Source organism: Octodon degus, unplaced genomic scaffold (assembly GCF_000260255.1).
Source record: "Octodon degus isolate 3935 unplaced genomic scaffold, OctDeg1.0 scaffold00231, whole genome shotgun sequence".
Classification (NCBI taxonomy): Eukaryota; Metazoa; Chordata; class Mammalia; order Rodentia; family Octodontidae; genus Octodon; species Octodon degus.
Window position 1 is genome coordinate 848,826 of NW_004524807.1, and position 15,418 is coordinate 864,243.

The 15,418-nt window shown below is 35.8% G+C and overlaps 1 pseudogene; it reads left to right on the forward strand.

Annotated features, from left to right (window-relative positions):
• The first annotated feature begins 1,255 nt into the window (after positions 1 to 1,255).
• LOC111813854 lies at positions 1,256 to 1,378 on the forward strand (annotated as a pseudogene).
• The last annotated feature ends 14,040 nt before the right edge of the window (positions 1,379 to 15,418 follow it).

Consider the following 15,418-nt stretch of genomic DNA (forward strand, 5'->3'; position numbering starts at 1 on the left):
CTGAATTTTCTCTACAAATGTCAGCACTGGGACCAGCAAGATAGCTCAATGGAGTAAGTGCCTGCTTAGGATAACAAAGGGAGCAGAGTTCCATACCTGGCACCACAACTTATGCCTGCCCCGCTCAGGTGCACTGAGCTGGCCACCGAGTCGGGGCATGGTGGCACACTCCTGTAATCCCAGCACTGGGGAGGCTGTAAATAGGAGGATCTCTATGAGTCAGAGCTGTATAGTTAGACCCTATACAAAATACATTAAAAAGACTGTCATGGTGTCACATGCCTGTAATCCCAGCTCTTGGAAGGCTGTAAACAGGTGGATCACTATGAGTCTGATCTAGTAGTGAGACCCTGAACACCCTGTAGACCCTTCCCTAAAGTACAAAAACAAACAAACAACAACAACAAAAAATAAAAAAAAAGAAATGTCAATGCTGTTCAAGCCAAACTCACTTCAGTTCCAGGGCCAAATGTGTGTTAAGAATTTGTCACTGCAGAGCGTGTGCTTTACAGCTTGTGACTTTCTTTGGGAGCAGTGACTTCTAGCAGAAAACCAGCCCTGCTAGCTCCCCGAGAACCCAGCATCATCAAAGTGGTTTTCCTTTGCCTGGGTGCTTTCAGCAAAGTCTCTGTGGTTTTCAGATTTTTTGTTTTTTTGTTTTTTTGTTTGTTTGTTTAACTGGGGATTGAACTCAGGCCTTTGCACTTGCCAGGCAAGTGCTTATTGTATTGAGCTATCTCCCTAGCCCCTGGTTTTCAGATAGATCTTCACCCTTTGCTGACATCACAGGAAGATGGAGGAATCTTTCCATTTTAAGGTGAAATTTTCTACTTATGTTTGTAATCTCCATTTTCTCTCCCCACTAGAATTCATTTTTTCAGTGAGAACCTCTCCCTATTACTTATGTACTCTTTTCAGAAAAATGTATGAATTAAAAATGGTGCCATGTCCTACATCCAAGTGTTTCAGGATAATTTTCAGCCACCTCTTAGCCAGCTTTTAAAAGCTGCATTTTTATTTATCTATTTATTTATTTACTCTTTTCAGATTAATGTTCCCTGGGGGAATCAGCCTTATTAGCCTTAGTCAACTTTCATTGTTTTTCTACTTACGTAATTCATCAGACTGAGCACTTTTGTTATAGATGCCACTAACTATATGTCAGAGACTCCCAAACTCAGCATGTCTGAAGGAACAGTCAGTATATTTCCACTCATTTGTACATACTCCTTCTTTATTCTGATCAACATTTCCTATCGCTTCTCCACCTTTTGGCTAAGATCAAGTGTAGTATCTGTTCTTATCAGTTTAATATCTGATACATCCTCTATCAGAGGACAATATATTAAATGGATTTTTGAAAAAAAAAAAAACATTTCCTATGAATTTGAAGCAAAACACTTGATAAGCCTCCTAAGTTCCAGGAGTATTAACCACTAATGTATTTTCTCCCTCCCTTCTGATTCCTACTCCCAGCCCCTTATCTTAGGCTTCTTGGTTTCCCACTTGGGTCATGGCAAGGTCCTCCTCATCAGCCTCACTCCCTGAGTCCGACTGACCTCCACTGAGTCTCAAAGGCTGTCTGAATATCCTGCCTTGCTCTGACCACTTTCTTCCCTGGTGCCAGATAAGTGCTCAGACCCTCACATTTTTCTTTATCAAGTGATTGTTATTATGGGAGTAACTCCCAGGTTCACATGTGCTGGATTTACTAAGGCAAAAAGTTCAAACAATTAAAATGAAAAGACTTTTACAAGTAATAACACAAAAACAATTTTGTGCTAAATTAACAGGACTTTTTATCTCTTTTGCTACAAAGCAGTTGAAATAACCAATTTTGTGATAACATGTATGGTTTGTGAATTTTTCCGTCTTGAAAATGGAAGCCAACTATTATTTTGGAAACAGTCATTATTTATTTACTTATTATTTAGTTGAGGACATGGTATTATTAAAAAGCGCCCTTTGAGAAAAAACGTTTTAAAATAGTTTTGTACTTGCTATGAAAAAGAATACAGTTACTGCTGGCAGCACAGAATATTTACATTCTTACAACTCACCACACTGCTCTAAAAACCACAGGGAAAATGGGGGAAGTGGAGCTAGAAGCAAAACAGTTAAAAACTTTGTCTGTGACACCTAAAGAGAAAAAAAAAAAGCAGCACAGGTTCACATTTGTCAAATCATTAATAAAAGCATGGCTACCAGAGTAAATGTAAGAATCAGCCCGGAAAAAAATTCCTGAGTCTTGCTTGTAGGTGGCCATTGGAGGTATGGTGGGTTGTCAGTTATTGTGAAGATATAGAAAGAAAATTATTAAAGATGTGGGTGGATGGGCTCATGACATGTCGTGAACTAAGGAAGGCGGAACTATTTGAAGCCTGTCTCCATTTGAGTGTGTGTCCCTTTACACATTTCACACAAACCTGGCCAGCCAGTGGGGTAGTTCTCTACATCTACCTGATGTTATGGATAAAATTGCACAGAAGCAAATGTAAAATTCACATTATGCTCATTATCCCTTAAGAAAAAGTTTAAATCACATATTTATTTTCACTGAAAGAAAAGCCTTATTTCTTTTGTCTGTACTTGTAAAGCTTGGTGATGTAGGACTTCATTTGCAGAATCAGAAGTGGCCAGATCTCTACTCTCAAGGCAGGAGAGAAATCCAAGTTAATACAGAAGAAATTATTACAGAATCACACTGACATGGTGAGAAGGACTTCTCCTTACTAAGCAAATGTGAAGTGAATGGCATTGGCAGGCCCTGGTTGATTCTCTACATTAATTCCTTACACCATTGAGAAATTCCTCAAGGGTCATTTCTATTCACTAAATGCAACTTGAGTTTGGTTACCACTATGTGAATATTCTGTTTCTTTTCATTAGTTAACAAAAACAGCCTCTTTCCTAATAATGATGTGAAATATTCCACTTAAGTAATGATCTTTTGAAACTGTGGTAGCGAAGGATAACAAGAAACAACCAGTGACTCAAAGAAACATACTAACTTTTGGTAAAGGTAAATTATTTTTGTACTTTCTCAAAAAGAAAACTCTTAGAATTCTTTTTTGTGTTTTGAATGTGTTTAATGTGGGTTCTCACTACAAAGCTGAGACTCATAGTGACCGTCCTGTTTTCAGGTTTCCCAGTGCTAGGATTATAGACACATGCCACCACACCTGGACTCGGTGGTGACTCAGAGTGCCCAGGGTGAGGCCGACACCCCCTGTGGTGCTGGGGATTGAAACCTCAGTCCGTGTTTCTAAGCAGGCACTTAGTCCACTGAGGTATTTTGCTTCCCAACTCTTTGCATTCTTTAGAACAACACACTACATTCAAACAACAGAATTAGTGTTTCTAACATTGTTACTGTCTTTGTAAGTACAATCAACATTCAAAAGAGAACCAAATATTGGAGTTTAAAGTGAAGTTGGTATATTATTCATTATGAAAGGCATACTATTTTCATTTTCTTATTTAATACCAAAACATAAACTTTACACAGTGAAGTAGGACTAAATTGTTGCAAACATAAATGTATATTGAAGACAACTATTATTTCAATAATGGTACTGTGACCTAAGCCCAAATGTTAACTATCATAATCATACAATATATTCATGCGCTTAATAGATATAAATCATAGATAATTATTGCTTCAATAGCAAATACAGTTTACTAATTTTTTCAGAAAAATTAAGAAATAATGAAGAAGCTCGCCCTGGGGGCAGGGCTGGGGCAGCATTTGATGTTGAGGATCGAAGTGCCCATCCCTGCACTTTCTTAAGCTTGCCTAGGCAGGCGCTTCAGTCCACTGAGCTATCTTGCCAGCCCAGTATTTATAACTTCTGACAGTACTTACAATATTATATGAAGATTTATGACTCTATTTAATTTCTTGGTAACAGACATTTTAACAACAAATCCATCAGGCACAGATATTGCTAATTAGCATCTGTGTGTATGTGCTTTTATGTTTTTATATGTAGAGAAGCATAAAGAAGCATGTCTGTTGCTGTGACAATCCTCGCTCCTGGTGCAGATTCTGTCACGATGACTGAGGTGAGAGGGATACCATTTTAAATACAGATGTTAAAATTTTGTGCGAGAATGAGGATTGTGACCTCTGGAGCCACATGGTAGCTCTAAAGCCATCGGACAGTCATTCATTCTCTGCTCCATTTTTCTCAGGTTAACATGACGGCAGCAGGAGTATCTTTCTGAAAAGGGTCTTGTAAGATTTGAGGAGCAAGTGGTGAGTGTGACCTCAAGGGCCTGCTGTGCGCTACACTCGCGGTGCGAGAACGGCTGGTGGGGCTGCAGTGTACGCGGCCTGCGTCCCATCTGCTCCACTTTCCCTTCTTTTCCTCAATGTGAAATAGTCTAATTATCCCTTTACTATTCTTTGAACTGCAGCAGAATCCTGTAAACCAACGGTGCGGTTCTAATGCTGTCATGACAGCCATATTATGTCTTTAGATAGAAATTTACACTTAAATTGATACATTGATGGCATCTTGAACACAACCACACTGGTGAATCAATAAACTTAATTTTATTCAATAGAATGAGAAAAAGTCTTTAAACTGTGTTTTAACTGATACATAAAAATATAAAGTTATACATTTTAGTGGGATACATGGTACCTTTGGTGTGTGTATATATTGTGTATTATCTAATTAAATATAGTTATTTCCTTAAATATTTATTATTTCTTTACTGTTAAAATTTTTCTCACTTTTACTTCTAACTTTTGGAAATGCTTAAGACATTATTGTCACTCATCTGAGGAAACGATTTTAAAACAAATATATTAATTGGGCATGGAGGTATGTATCTGTATTCCCAGCCCTCAGGGAAGCTGAGGCAGGAGGATTGCAAGTTCAAACCCAGGCTAAACAGCTTATGGTATTAGAAGGCCCTGCTTTAAAATTTTAAAAAGGGCTTTGGATGTAGTTCATTGTGAAAGCACTGGGTCTAATTCCCATTATCACAAAAACAATAAAAAATAAAAATCAATGTAGTTCTAAGGTTGTAGATTCTCTAATACTTAAATAAACAGCAAATGGTTTCATATTTTTTCTCAGCTAACATCTTAGCTTAAGACAGAGTAACTATAAATCACTATCTTCAGACTAGTGCTATAGAACAGTCACAGTCAAAAATCTATTAATTAACATTCTCTTTTCTTCCCCAAATACCCCAAGGAAGCAAAATCTTCTTTCATCTTTAAAAAGAAATTGCCTTGCCTAGTCTAGTACAGAGGTATGAAATATTTATGCCTTTTTTATTATCCTTGTATCAGGTACTTAGTTTGCTTGTCCATAGGGCAGGGAGCTTCTATGTCATTAAAAGAAAAAAATTTAATGTTTTCCTAATAGCTACAACAACTTACATTCTAAATTTTGAAGTAATTTGATAATCTTGAGGTTGAGTAAAATCATTGTGATGTCACTTATGCTTCTCCATCTACAGTTTCTATAACTTGCTTTTCATGGCTAGAGGCTTAAGTAGATTCAAGGTCAGATTTATTTGGCAAGAATATTAACTAATTATATGTAATGATGTTAAATTTACTATTTTAAAAGTATTGTTAGTTTGAAAAATCCATTAAGTCTTTCAGTCTTTTATCTAATTACCTTAGCATTGTGAACATCTCTAAATGAATTCTACCACATTTTAGTGCAAAATGGTTATATTTCAGAGTAGCATAACTCCTTTGATATTTCTGTTAGAATTCCTTTTAAAAGAATTCCTTTTCCCACTTGATTTTCTAGAATATAGTTTATATAGAAAAGACAAGATAAATGAACATTTACTTCTGCTGATGAATTTTCCTAAGTCATTATCCTAGCAACCCATGAAGTTAATCAATAAAATCATTTCTAGAACATATATCATAGACCTGAATATATTAACATGTGTAATCCATTGATTTGATTATTGCAACCCTTAAAATGTTATAAATTCTTCTTGGTCCTTATTTCTTTGAAATAGTTTTGTCACTATCTAATACATTCCATAAATCTTTATGTTTTTTTTTATTACCGTTTTTCTCTACTGGAATAAAGGTTAGAGCAGGGTTTTTTTTTTTTAAATTTTCTTTGTTTACTATAGTATTTTGGATCATAGAAGAGTTGCTGATTTGTTAAATGCTCAATAAATATTTATTTGGTGAAGATGAATCAATGAAACTCTGAAGTCACTTGTAGATCCTGTGTATATATTGGGGTGTGTGTGCACTTGTGTATGAGAGGCAAGAAAAACACAGCACAACCCACTGTCTCTGCAAATCCTCCTGCTTTCAGCCTCTCCAGTGCTGGGATTATAGGCATGCATCACTACACCGGGACTCTGGTTGGCTCAGTCTGCCATGGGGGTGGGGCTAGGGCATCACTTGGTGCCAGGGATCCAACTGTGGTCCCTGAATTTGTCTAAGCTTGTCTAAGCATGTGCTTTAGTTTGCTGAGCTATCTCGCTGGCCCATGAGGCCAGTTTCCATCAGGGCTTTCAAATCTTTGTTTCTGTATTCCCTAACAACTTTGAAAAACATATTCCACCTCATGTTTTTAAGAAAACATAAAAACATTTTCCATTATCAGTTTAGATACATGAAAAAGGTAACAGTTTTGAAGTTACGTGACAAAATCCTCTCATGGATCCAATACCAAAATATCCTTAAATGGTATACTCACCACTAGGTCAGCCTTAACTTGTTGAAGACAGAAATTGTACACCAATATATCTTAAAATTAAATGTATATAAGTGCTACCTGAGGACCTTAAAACTCACATTTGTGAGGATTATGTGCTTCTGTTTCTACTAAGTGTCCAAGAGACACCTCTGAGTCTATCCACGCTGACAACACTTAGCAGTTGCAAACTTATTGTTTGGCAGGGCTTCATTTTCTAGTATTTTAGAAATGTAATTTCTCATAATAACTCTAAGATTTTCAATTATCCTTCTGTTTGGTTCCTTAAGTTTGTACACACTGAGGAAGTACTCACTGTAAGATGGGAAGATTCAACATAAGTGTGAATATACCAGAGTATACCTTTCTTTAAAAAAGTACCAGAACAGGACCAGGGATATAACTCAGTGGCATAAGCACTTGTCTGGCAAGCACAAGATTCCAAACTCCAACCCTGATACCACCAAAAAAAAAAAAAAATGTGCCACCACAATTGTGAAAAGTGATTTGTCCATGGCAGGCAAGTTTTCTTGCCAGTAAATTTTAGTAGAGTATACATAAGATGAAAGAATAGGAAACTGGTTTCTTTAAGATTCTCTGTGTTTTGCAATTCTTAGTACTGTTCATGTAGCCCAAGTATGCATCTATGTCCATCTGCTAGTTCTTTCCTAAAAACTTTATCAGGAGAACAGTATATTTAGAAGGTCAGGGTTCCAACTAGAACCTTCCCAATGCCTCAGCTCCCTCATCTATAAAATGAGGATAGCAGATTTAGCCCATCATTTGTAGAAAGAATAAATCATATAGCAATAATATGCACCAAATACAAACTACTATTCTGGGAGACTAACATAGTTCTCAGAATTTGAAGTTCTTCATTTCTGCATTGAATCTATGCTCTTTTCAGAATATCTTTATTTATCTTTACATTACTACTATTTTCAAGACAGGAAAATCTTGAAAAATTCTATTTTTAAAGAATTCTTGGGGCTGAGGAGATAGCTCAGTAGAATAAGCACTTCCCTGGCAAGCACAAGGGCCTGAGTTCAATCCCCAGTTCTGGGGAAAAAAATTCTTCAAGTATTTCTATGAACCTTTCTTCCTTTCTTCCTTTCTTTCTTGTCTTTCTTTCTTTCTTTCTTTCTTTTTTAAATTTAGGACCTTACACTTGCTAGGCAGGTGCTGTGCCACTGAGTTATATCCCTGATTCTACACACACATTCTTAACAAAATTAGTGAATCGTCCAATATTCCAAATGTATTAAATCTTGAAATGTTAAGGGCAAGCATTCTCCAATTAAGTCAGACCCATGGTGACCATTGACTTGGATTCCCTAAGCAAACATTTGTTTTTCCAGTATGTTTTACAACATCACCCATGCACATTTCATATACTGTGTAGTCACTTTAGGGGTGAAAACTATATCTTCAATTTTTAAATTGCCCACAATACCTAGAAAAGTTCTAGTCACATAACAGATGTTCAATTAATGTTTCCTAAATAAAGAAATGTAGATTTTTAATCTATTTCAGAGATTTGCTTAATTTTGTACACATGTGTACATAATACACTTATTATCCCCTGATATTTCTCTTCAATAGAGCTATTTTACTGCCTGCCAGATAAAACTTTGAAGAATATCACTGCCAAAATCATGCATACTTGATTTAAATTTAATGCTATTTAAGCAAAAAGTCCAAAACAGATGTTGGACAAATTTGTGTGACTGATGAAATTAAACTACCATGTCTCCGTGGTCGTTGAACTAGGGTAGCCTTAGCTAATGTCCTTTGCTTCATAGGTGACTTTATTCTTCAACAAGAAATAATATATCTAAAAAAAGAAGAAGTAATATACCTAAACAACTGTAAAAATTAAAGAATAGTATAATATTAATATCCATTTTTAATCAATAAAAATAGCACAACCACACATTTTGTATTTTAGCTCTACGATCTTTTCTTTTTTTTAAACATGGATCTTTAACATATGGAGAAAGACAGAATGAAATGTTTTACTCATTTCTGTTCTTCAACTTTCCTGTTATTATGAGCTACTTCTTATGCCTCAAGTAACTTGTGTGAAGCAGTAAGTGAATTTGTGAGGTCTAACAATTTGGGTATTTACAGCCCAATGCTTGTGCTTACTTACACACGTTAGGTGTTTAGAATCAATACAACATTGCATGGTTAGGAAATAATATATAGGTTTTTACATGTTATTAGGATTACTTATTTAGATCATTTAATATACCGTGTTTTGATGTGTGATGAATGTAAAGCTCTACTGAGTTCTTATTATGTTGAAAGCACAGGTTCAGGGGTTATGAATATTGAAAGCACACAGTGCATTTCTTTTTCTTTGAAGGAAAGCGTCATGTATGATGAGTAGAGATACGTGCAACTGTGAATTATTTATATTAATTTTATTGAGAACCAAATAGCAATGAGACAGTTTCAAAACCGATTAGTAGCACAGTTTCAAAAATTAATACATTGCATATTTTTGTCTTAGTGGTTATTCATTGTATAAGACGCAGACATGATGTCCTGTCCAAAAACACTAATAGAACAAATCTCTCTATTCATTGAATTAAGAGAATGCAGCGGTATATCTACCCTATTTTGAATATACAGATACAAAATGGTCGTTCATTTATATTCCCCCCTTTTTTTTAGTTTTGTCAGAGAAGGGCATTCCATCATCATTTAAATATGGTAGTTGCATAAATTCAGCAAAATATTCCAATATCTTCCATTAGTTCATAATAGTAGTGGGTTTTTCATAAGGCTGGCAATGTCAGAGAACTGTGAATTTTGAAATGGAAGGTGGAAAAAGCCATCTCTTGGCAACTAGGAACTGAGTGAAATTTTGGAATGACAAATCTGTTGTTGCTGATACTATGGTTCACTGATAAGGAAAATAAAAATGCTCTGTCTTGAGTGACTACCACTATTTTGAAAAAAAGGAAAAAAATATGTTTGATTATCAAAGTCAGTCATTAAATACAACTTGTGGCATTGGTTGATTCAGTTGACTTCTTAGACTAAAGAATAAATGTCTTCTCTATTTGTTAGAAATAACTGGCACTGGGGGTGCATTTCTGACCTTAACAAAATATTGTTTCTTTTTTCTATGGGTGACATTTGTAAAAATGATTTGACTTCTTAACAGTTAGATTTTTGTGTTTTTACTTTTTCTTCTTCAGTAAAAGCTAAAAGTGGTACTAATTTTTTATAGGACTTTAACTTCAAAATAGATGATTTAGTTATCAACTACCAAAATTGGTTATTTTCATTTAATTACTGCCAATACAGAATATAAAACAGGATGACAGAGCACAAAAGTTTGGGTTTGAAGTCTCTGCACTACCTTGACATGTCACTGTAGAATGCAGAACCACGGTGGTATAATAGCCAGGGCGCTACCATCAAGTTGAAAGACCTTCACTGGAGCGATCGCCCAGTTTGCAGGGTGGTGTGGAACAATATTTTGTGATTACTCTTACACATTCTGTGGTTTACAACCAAAAAGAAAGTAATTGCTGCAGTAAAATGGAGCTCACACATCTGGTCAGCCACTATAAACCTTGGGAAGGACCCATATGATAGGCCCAGGTGTCAGGACTCCTGGGGAATAAGCTTTGGCCACCCGTTGAAGGTGGTTACAGATCCTGAAAGGGAAGTGGCTTCGTGTTGTAAATACCCTTTGCCAGTTATGGGTGTTTACCTGAGAAACCCACAGACGCGCCTGCTGTTTTATTGTACTATTCCCTCTTGAATTACTTTTAGTGCAAATCTGTTTGATCCAACAAAAGAAAAGGAAAATGTAAGAGCATTCCGGTTTGACATTTCATATTAAAGACAACAATTGACACCGAAGAGCATCAAGCGGCTTATGTATTTGTTCTGAAGCTCTGTGTTGGTGCTAATAAATATTGAGCTTCTCTGAATGTCTTCTCAGCTTGACACTCACACCTGTCATTGTGTTCCAGTGCTGCATCTGTATAAGTGCCCCCGCACTCACTGAGGGCGCCTCCTGGAGCTCCTTGTATTGCATCTGCAATGCAAAAATAAAGCAGCAGTTGTCTTCCTCCCATAAGACTACCTAGCGTGAGCTGGTAACTTCACCATTCATTTCCAAATAAGCTACTGTTAAAACTTGAAGTTAAACTGTCTGGGAATACAGCCTCTTTGTTTATTCTAGTTTTTTGTTTTCTTTGGCTCTCTTTGATAAACAGAAGCAAATAGCTTGGTTCTTGTTTTAACTTAAGATGGGGTTATTTAATCAATATTTGGTCTAGACTTTGTGTTTTCTAAATTGATAATTTTGTAAGTTAATTAGAGACTCTAAAAAATATGTATTGTGGAATTTTATTGCCATTAGTGAGGCTTTTCCTCCAGTAAGATTTTATTAACAGAGATGATTGAGTTAAGTGATTTTGGTGTTTTCTCCCACTGGCAGCTGCTGTGTTTGCTGAAATCTCGCCTGCCAACCCATTGAGTGACTCCCTGTCTGCCCTGAGTCAGAGCACAGCCTGCACAATTCACAAGGTTGTATTGCCAGATAAACTGTAAAGGAGAGAAAACCCAGTTCTTTGAAAGAAAACCTAATGAGATGGAAAGAAAGAAGATGCAGAAAAACTATAAGCATAATTTCATTTAATTGGGTATTGATTTCATTTAATAGTTTGAACACTGAGCCATATCTTAAAAACTGCCATAAAACCTTTATATGCTTCAAAATTTAACATTTATTAGTGCACTGTTAATTAAAATAGTGGTATTTTGACAAATAAGAAATACTTGTCATAGAAATGACTAGTGATTTCATGTGTTCACCTTAAGAATAAGGAATATAATTGAAATGAGAAGAAATAGAAATTGGCCATATGTTATTGGATTGCCGTTTCTTAGAGCATTTTATATTAGAAAAAAAATTCCAACTAACAATTTTAAAGCTGCGTGGTCCTTTCATCTTGATTGGTTAGTTCCTAATTATTGTCTATCTTGTCTGTTAATTTTTCCTAACCCTTGACATTCTGATTGTCACATTCTTTCTCTTTACTCTCAGCTCAGCCAGGGTTACTGATTTCTTCTCCAACTTTGCTTTGGAATGCTTGCACAAGAGTTTTACTTTTGGAGAATTCACACCAACTTTATACTCTGAAGCTTTCCCAGACTTTTCCAAATATTTTCCTGAAAATAAGACACAAGCATAGAGATTTTTTTGTTTCCATTTTTGTAGCCTCAGCAGGTATTAAAAATAAAATAACTGATACTGAAAACTAAAGAGAAATCAACTTGCCTGTTTCATTTTTATTAGATTTCCAGTAATTTGTCAAATTATCATGGGTCTTTAGGTCTACAAGATAGGACGTGGGGTGATTAAACTGGATTATAACAGATTTCCACTCAGCTAAAAATGATGGGAGTTTAAGACCTGGCTTTAAAAATGATTTGATTAGATTATTTTTAATAGAGGAAGAACAGAAGAAAGAATAAGAGTCAAATTAGTTGTCTAATGAGTGTTGTGAAAAACATATTGTTAGGTAAGGTACAGTAGTAGGAAATACAGGATGAGAGCTATAGGGCACAGCAGCAGAAAATATACTGTCAGGAGAGGTTACTGAAGCAAACCGGCTCATTTCATACTGGAAGATGAAGATGAAATGCTGTGGGGATGAGCTGGAATGACACATGGACTGGTGCTTTATGGTGGAAATGCAATGAAGAATTATTGTGAATTTTAATTGGAGGCAAGTTTTCATTGTGAAGGAGATGATTGTATTAAAAAATAATTATTCATACTTTTAGGAACAAAAGTACAGTGGAAGAAAATTACAGCAGGTCTTATCTTTTGTTGCACAAAGATACCTGTTAGTTGCTTTGCCTACATTGTGGAGGCAGTTACATCAAATAATTCTTGAAGTAAAAACTTTAATTATTTCTTTTTCATTAAATTAACTTCACTATTATTTCAGTCACCAGGTTTTGTTCATATTAAATTAAAGGGCAAAGATGGTTAAATGGTGATAATTAAATGTTCTTAGGAATGAACAAGCTATCTGAATATGAAAATTATAATATGTTGTTGAAACAGTATGCCCCGAAGTTATAAAAACAAGAGAAGTATCTTTATATGTAATGATAGAAAATATAGAATGAAAAATATGCACTGTGCAACATATCCTATGTTGCATATCCTATGTTATGTCCTTCATTTATTTACAAAAAAAACCACATAAAATTATGAGAGGGCTGTGTAGCTTTTTTCTTTTTATTTATGTGTTTGGTACAAGGTTTCACTACACAGCTCAGACTCATAGTGATCCTCCTGTTTTCAGCCTCCCCAGCGCTGGGATTATAGGCATGCGTCACGACACCTGGACTTAGAGCTGTGTATTTTTAATGAAATCAAGAAAATATTTAGGGGTCGGGGAGATGGCTTAGTGGAATAAGCACTTCCCTGGCAAATGCAAGGGCCTAAGTTCAATCCTTGGTTCCAAAAAAAAGAAAAGGTATTTAGTAAAATGAGGCAGGTAGCAGATTTTCACTTTTATTTATTTTATGTATTTGCAGAACATTCATGAATTTTACTTTCTTATTTTAAAAATGTGTCAATAAGTGCTATCTTGAAGGATAACTGATGAGCCATGTCATACATATTATCTTTAACTAGAAAAAGTTACTGATGAATCTTAATGTAAAATTTTAAGACCTCAAGATAAACAGAAATTGTCTTTGATTATAAAAGTTCCGCTAATTGCTACAGATTTATCTGTTTCTCTTGACCCCAGCCCATGATTATCTGAAGAATTCTCAGGTTAATTGAACGTTTGAGTGCATTGTGCTCTACTCCAAAGTAAACTAACCCCATAAAGACCTTGAAGTTGCCTTCAAATATAGACACATGACTCTGATTACCGGTGCAGTGCCTTGTCGTGAGCTTTCTTTGAACATACCACGGCTTCTGTAAGAATAAATCCACATCAACTTTTCATCATTGAAGATATTAGTGTCACTTTAACAAGTCTGAAAAGGTTAAATGGGGCATTTCTAATTTTCCTTTCAGAAAACAAAATTCCATCAATAACATTGAGCCGCAAGGCATAAACATATATTGCCTATTGCACTCAACTTCTAAATGAAGGGTTGGAATTATTATTATAACTCAAAATTATTCCTACCATTTGTGGACAAAAGGATTTTTTTTACAGCTCTGTTTGCAAAGATATTTTTTACACTGATGGTCCCCTAGGAAATACAGTCAAATTGGCATTTATTGTATAATGAGTTAACACTCTGCTCAAATATGTGACAGAACTAAATATAAGAAGTTCTATTCTTCAATTAATCTAGGTGGACTTGATTACTGTTTTATGGTTAGAGTCATGAAAGTGGTATATGTCAGTGACAGCTTCAGCCTCACAGGAGACTGAGCAGAAGTTTGAGTCTCTGTGGCCATTTGTCATCCTGTGACCTTTCTCTTGATCCCTATCTCTGTTGCTACCCACAGCATCAGGCTCAGACAGGACCTTTTCCCTTTAGCAAGCTTAGGCTCCACTGCGTGGCACATAAAAGTGGCCATTGGTGTTCAGACATGCAATAGTACAGAGTTGAAGCAAGTGAAGGAGGCTTTTATTACTACTAGAACACTTGAGAGGAAACATCATACGGGTTTTGGCAAATAAATCCAGTATGTAACTGATGTACTGTTGTGAGGTTAATCTCTCCATCAGTGTGGGCCTATGTGAAACACCCATGTTTAGTTATTTAGCATATCATTTAATCTCATATTGGCTAAGATTCCAGATCCACAATACATCTTTGCTATTTCAGGTACAGTTAAACATCCCCCCAACCCTCGCACTGAGGATTGAACCCTGGACCTTTGCACTGCACTGTATCCCCAGCCTTTTCATATTTTTCATTTTGACATAGGGTCTCACTAAGTTTCTAGGTTGCACAGGCTGCATTTGAACTCACAGTCCTCCTGCCTCCTCCTGCAGAATAACAGCATTCAGTACTACACCCAGCAAGAGATTTCCTAATTGTAATATAACCATTCACATTCTTGACAGTATGCTAGGTAAGAGGAAATAAAAATAGATCAGGAAGAATGGTAATACTTTCGGGGAAAATGTCAGAAAACTATGTATCAAAAGCTAATCAGGAAATGAATTTTGGAATTTTTATTTTAAACAAAACATAATTTAGAGTGAAACACATTATAAGAGCAAAGAAATGATTCTCCTTAATGGAGAATTGTACTGGCCAGTGGATTGTTGGCTTCAAAGTTTTTTTGTTTTTTTTTGGGGTACTGGACATCAAACTCAGGATTTTAAGCTTGCCACTTAGGCACTTATGCCACTGAGCTACCTCTGTAGCCCTCAGGCCAGTGGATTGTGACGAGTTTGCCTCACTAGAAGAGTGTGTGCTTCTTTCAAGGAGAAGTGGTGTCAGGAGTGTATACAGAATGTGTCGCTATTCCTTCTCCATTGGCATTACATTTCTCATCTATAGGCAACTCTGTGAGGCATGAGTACAATGAGAGGAGATTCTACCTACCCAGAACAAAGCTTTGGTTAGCAGTGAGGTGGGATGCATGTATTTATAGACTTGTTTTTTTCTTTCTTTCTTCTTTCTTTCTTTCTTTCTTTCTTTCTTTCTTTCTTTCTTTCTTTCTTTCTTTCTTTCTTCTTTCTCTCTCTCTGTCTCTT